Here is a 6507-nt window from a genome sequence, read left to right as displayed (position 1 = left end):
GTAGCTTAAAGCTTACTCATCTCTGAGTAATGCTTTTGTAATTGGCTTGTAGTTGGTTAACTGCAAGCACGTGCCTCCCTCCTGGCATAATAAAAGAGGCATAAAGCGGGACTTTCCAGCATGATGTTCATCGGAGCTATTTAAATTAAAAAAATCAATAACTGTTATAAGCCCAGTCGCCAGTCTCCAGAAATTCCCTGATTTTACAAATAAACAAGGTTAGAATGGTGCGTTACTGAGTCACAAGTGTAATTTTTTGTAAAGCCGCTAGTTATTCATTATATGCGCTCTCTGTACAGACCGTCATCCTTTATTTGGCAAAGGGGACCACAAATTGGAAAAATACTTATGGATTCGACGCCTGTCAGCATTACACAATTATATAAAAAGCAGATTGCGCAAACATGGGAATTACGGATCAGTCGACTTAGCTTGAGTTGTGTGTAAAATAACGGAATGGATCGTGCAGGTGTGATAATAAATTGATATTTCTCAGTTGCCTAAGCACAGTGGTCAGAACAATAGCCACATTCTCAACACAACCCTGAGAAACCATGACATGTTTTGGTAAATTCTATTTTTGCTGGTAACTTCTCCAATGCCGCAAAACTGCACAGTTCACTCAATCAAAAACACATTGGCATCACAACATAACATGTATAAGCTTTAATTGAGTAATCCCCGGCAAAACACTAAGCATAGCTCTCACCGAGGCACAGCACAGTGATCAATTTCATAGTGAAGTGCTTGTGTCTAACTACAATATTAATTTATAGAGATCAGGGGTCTTCAACTCCAATCCGGGAGTAACAATATGGCTGCAGGTTTGCATTCTAACCCTTTTCTTAATTAGTGACCAGTTTTTGATGCTAATTAGCTTCTTTTGCCTTTATTTTAAGGTGACCTGTTTTTAAAGACATAATTTGAGCATTCAGGGTTATGAATAGGATTGGGAATGTAAAAGGGACCAACATTCCAAGATATATGAAAAATTATTCAAAGCTTTATAAATAGCAGTATTTAAAATTGATTCTGAAAGACAAAGGCAGCCAGTGTAGAGACGCTAATACCAGTGTAATGTGGTTAGGATTCTTGTAGCTGCATTCTAAACCAACTGTAATCGATATATATCTTTACTTGTGGAGTTCACTGCAGTAATCTAAATGGCTAACATCAAAGGCATTTATTAGCTTTTTGTACCCTCTAAGGACATAAAGGGCTGAACACATGCTATATTTCTTAAATGTAAAAAATACATAACATAATAAATATGAGGTTTAAAGCTAAGGCATGCATCTAAAGGGACTTCCATGGTTTTTACCTCAGTTTCTAATTATTTCTCATTTTTCTAATGTTTTGTGAAATTTCTACAATTTTATACTTTTCTCCCTTTTTAACAAATGCAATTCAGCCACTGCATAATGCTTGATGGAGTATTGCTATGCAATGCTACAGGGCATTTACTGTAATCCACCATAAAAAAAACACTGATCCTGGGCATTGACTAGGCCAGGTTTCAACTCAATCTCCTTGACCTGCAACCATTGTGCCACTTTGCTGCCCCATTAGCATGTAATAAAACTGAACACCCAACATATGACAAGGAAAATGGAGCCACATCTGCAAGTAGCTTTGGAATAGTGTCCACAAATTGCTCATCTTGATCCAGAGCAACCTTGAACACTCCAATGGCCTTTCACTTCTCTATGTTTATTAGTAGTTAAGAACCAAATATGAACACTTGCCTCTCCTCAATGAATATTCAGTGAGTGCTTTATGTTGCTTGTGGTACCTATGGATCATTTCCGTAGGATGAAGTGGACATTTCCCTTTCTGTTAGGCTCTCAGTGGTGCAGAAAATATTCTCCACTGAAAGAACTGACTTGAAAAAGTAGCAGAAAGCCAGTTTGCCCCTCCATTTACATTCCACAGTCAGCATTTAATTAAGTTGCTGAGATGAACTAAGATACTCCTGCAGCTTTTAGTGTTAGCCAGCATTTGTTTAGCTAGCTATCTGAGTTCCCTCCTGCTAACCAGCTGTGTTAATCTATATAAATAAAATCGTAATACCCGCTGTCTTTTAAATCTTGTTGGCTTCATTTGATGTTATTCATCCTTTTTTTATTTTATTTATTAATTTATTTATCCATCTACCCACCCACAATTACAGCAGCCCAGGTAAGCAGAGAGCTGAGAAAACTTCGTGCCAACAAAGCAGTAGGTCCAGATGGAGTATCGCCACGACTGCTGAAGGCCTGTGCGTTAGAGCTGGGGAGTCCTCTACAGCGCTTCTTCAACCTGAGCCTGGAACAGGGGAGAGTCCCGAGGCTTTGGAAAACATCTTGTATCACCCCACTCCCAAAGGTTTCACGTCCTAGTGAGCTGAATGACTTCCGGCCTTTAGCTCTGACGTCACATGTGATGAAGACCATGGAGCGGCTGCTGCTTCACCACCTGAGGCCACAGGTCCGCCACACCCTCGACCCTCTGCAGTTCGCATACCAGGAGAAGTTGGCAGCAGAGGATGCCATCATCTGTATGCTACACCGATCCCTCTCCCACTTGGACAGAGGCAGTGGTGCGGTAAGAATTATGTTTCTGGACTTCTCTAGCGCCTTCAACACCATCCAACCTCTGCTCCTTAGGGACAAGCTGACAGAGATGGGAGTAGATTCATACCTGGTGCCATGGATCGTGGACTATCTTACAGGCAGACCTCAGTATGTACGCCTCGGGAACTGCAGGTCTGACATTGTGGTCAGCAACACAGGAGTACCACAGTGGACTGTACTTTCTCCAGTCCTGTTCAGCCAACATACATCAGACTTCCAATATGACTTGGAGTCCTGCCACGTGCAAAAGTTCACTGACGACACTGCTATGGTGGGCTGCATCAGGAGTGGGCAGGAGGAGGAGTATAGGAACCTAATCAAGGACTTTGTTAAATGGTGCGACTCAAACCACCTACAACTGAAAACCAGCAAAACCAAGGAGCTTGTGGTGGATTTTAGGAGACCCAGGCCCCTCATGGACCCCGTGATCATCAGAGGTGACTGTGCAGAGGGTGCAGACCTATAAATACCTGGGAGTGCAGCTGGATGATAAACTGGACTGGACTGCCAATACTGATGCTCTGTGTAAGAGAGGACAGAGCCGACTATACTTCCTTAAGATGCTGCAGATGTTCTATCAGATGGTTGTGGCGCCCTCTTCTACGTGGTGTTGTGCTGGGGAGGCAGCATAAAGAAGAGGGACGCCTCACGCCTGGACAAACTGGTGAGGAAGGCAGGCTCTATTGTAGGTACGGAGCTGGACAGTTTGACATCCATGGCAGAGCGACGGGCGCTGAGCAGACTCCTGTCAATCATGGAGAATCCACTGCATCCACTGAACAGGATCATCTCCAGGCAGAGGAGCAGCTTCAGCGACAGACTGCTGTCACCGTCCTGCTCCACTGACAGACTGAGGAGACCCCACATTATGCAACTCTTCAATTCCATCCCGGGGGTAAACATTAACATTATACAAAGATATTGTCTGTTTTACCTGCCTCGTACTCTCTACCTTGCATTTTTTAACTTGCACTGTGCTTTTATTGCTCTTTAATTTTTTATCAGTATGCTGCTGCTGGAGTATGTGAATTTCCCCTTTTTTGTTCTTTATTTCACCTTATACAATTTCTTGTTATAGGAATTTGTTAGTTTTCACATACTCCTTGGGGTCAGAGCGCAGGGTCAGCCATTGTACAGCACCCTGAAGCAATTGAAGGTTGAGGTCCTTGCTCAAGAGCCCAGCAGAGTAGGATCTCATTTGGCAGTGACAGGGATTCGAACCGGCAACCTTCAGGATACCAGTCCAGATCCTTATTCTCAGAGCTACCACTCCACCTTGGGGATTAATAAAGTATGTATCTATCTGTCTATCATTTTATACACATATGACCTTACTTTAACCCTCAGATCGCATCTGGTCTGTTTGGTTGTTAAGTAATCACACGAAAAAGTGGCTGAAGCAAGTTTCACAAACTTCTGCTTGTAGGTTGTCCTTGGTCCAGCTTTAGATATGGGCTATATGGCATTTCAAAAATTTTATCGACGAAGGTGTTTGTAATGGGGAGTAATGCAAAAACTGTGGATTATTCCAAAACAGATGAGTCAATCTTTAATGAAACTAGGGGGCTTCGCCCCTTGCTGGTTTCGCTTGCCAACCACCCCCCTCCTCGGCCTGCGCTACACACCAGCCACTTCTCGTCTCTGCCACTAGTGTTGTGAAGAGGGGGGCTGAACGCACCCCAAGGAGATGCAGTCACTCCTCGGAAACCCCCTCTTAAATGGTGATTGAATGGGAAACAAATGCAGTTTTTGTCTTACCTCCTCTTTGCTCGATCAGCTGCTGGCTTGCTGCTGCTGCCGTGCCGTGTGATCTGCATCTCACACGGTGCTTCAAACATTTAAAAGCCTGTACAGCATCTGTCCTTTTGTCTCACTGCCTTGTCTCTCTTCTCGCCCAGACATCCTTTGCTCCTGTTGGGGGTCCCGCTCCCTTGGCGTGCCCCTATGAAGAGGAAGATCTTCTGTTCTTTTCACTGAGAGACAGAACTGTCCCCGCCGACTACACACAGAGCTCGATTCACTCCTGAAAGAGACTTGTGTTTGTTTGAAGTGTCTGAATAACGTTCCTGTCTCTAAAATCTCCTGTGTATCTGTACAACTCTGAGACCCAAGCGTGACAGCGTATGTGGATTTCACTTTCACCAATCAACAAATCTTTTAATTCTCTTGGATAGGCCCCCTTATTGGGAAGAAACACTACTTTTCTTGTTTGAAAATGGTTGTAAGTAGGGCGTGACTTGCAAAAGTCACCGTCTCGCGGGACTTTCTTCCAAAGGCTGTAAGTATGACATGACTTGACCGTCAAAAGATCACGTCTCATCGCAGGATTAAAAGTCTCGTCTTGTCCCAACATTTTTTTTTATAATAGAGAGATTTTGTATGTATAATAGTGTTGAACTGTTACTAAAATGTTGACTTTGGCATCTATTCCAGCTTTTGGACCTCAGTAGAGAGAGAGGGAGAGAGATGTTGGGAGCATATGCTGATTACAGCGTGTTGCAACACCCACCGCATGATGAACCACCCGGACTGGCACATCGAGTGCAGCTGTGCAACCTCAGCACCACACTGGAAGGTTTTTTTTACAGTGACTGGAGTGCCAATCCTGCCACCAACCCCTGAGTTTCCATCCATCCATCCATCCATCCATTATCCAACCTGCTATATCCTAACTACAGGGTCACGTGAGTCTGCTGGAGCCAATCCCAGCCAACACAGGGCGCAAGGTAGGAAACAAACCCTGGGCAGGGCACACACACACACACACACACACACACACACACACACACACACACACACCAAGCACACACTAGGGACAATTTAGGATCGTCAATGCGCACCTAACCTGCATATCTTTGGACTGTGGGAGGAAACCGGAGTACCCGGAGGAAACCCACGCAGACACAGAGAGAACGTGCAAACTCCACGCAGGGAGGATCACCCCAGAGTTTCCCCCTGCAATTTGGAGGACTCTGCTTTGCAGGGCTGGATGCAGATTAACGTCCGACTCTCATCTCCGACTCTGTCTGTACCGGTGAATGAGCCAGATCTGGGAGAAGAAGATGTGTGAATTGTTTGATTTGTCATTTTAAAGGTGGAAATCAAGAAAACAATGCGTCTTTGTTACCAAACATTATGGAGAGCACTGTATATGCTTGATGGATCTCATTGATGAGGTAATTTTTAAGTTGAATTTAATTGAATTTCATATGGGAGGGGCTATTCATTTATTTATTTTTATTTATTTACTTTTATGGACTAATAGTATTATCATGTGTAAAGAGCAGAGTGAAATTCTTACTTCCATGTCTAGCCATGCAGTACGTTGCCACTCTCTGGCTCCATGTTAAATAACAATATAAACTGCTGAGAAGCATTAAAGGAACATTTTGAAAACACATCAGATCTCAATGAGAAGAACACTTCGCTGCCAAAGGAAATCTCTGTGCTTAAACTCTCGAGGTCATAACAGTCATGGTTTGAAGTCACAGAGGACCGAGCAATGAGACCGCCATCATGGCAAAGATAAATGAGCACCAGTAGTGTGACTGTAGGTGGTGCAGGCAGAGTAGTTGCACTGGAGCCATGGGGCTGGGTGGCCCACGGAGACTGAATGTTGTTTATTATTATTGTGCTTCCTTACTTGGCATCAGAATGAAAAGGTTAATGTTGTTCTCATTCCAACAGCTCCACCCATCTATCCGTTGATTTTCTAAACCCACTTCATTCTGAGCTCATAAGCCTTAATTATGGCTATTGAGCTTTTATGTAAGCTTACAGTGCCCTCCATACTGTTTAGGACAAAGATTCTCAGCACCTGGGGATGTCAATGAATGGCAGACTTAAAGCAGTCATTGCATGCTAGGGCTATACGACAAAGACTTAAATATAATGG

This window comes from Polypterus senegalus, chromosome 16 (assembly GCF_016835505.1).
Source record: "Polypterus senegalus isolate Bchr_013 chromosome 16, ASM1683550v1, whole genome shotgun sequence".
Taxonomy (NCBI): Eukaryota; Metazoa; Chordata; class Cladistia; order Polypteriformes; family Polypteridae; genus Polypterus; species Polypterus senegalus.
The sequence above is the reverse complement of the archived record's forward strand: the minus strand, read 5'-3'. Positions refer to the sequence as shown.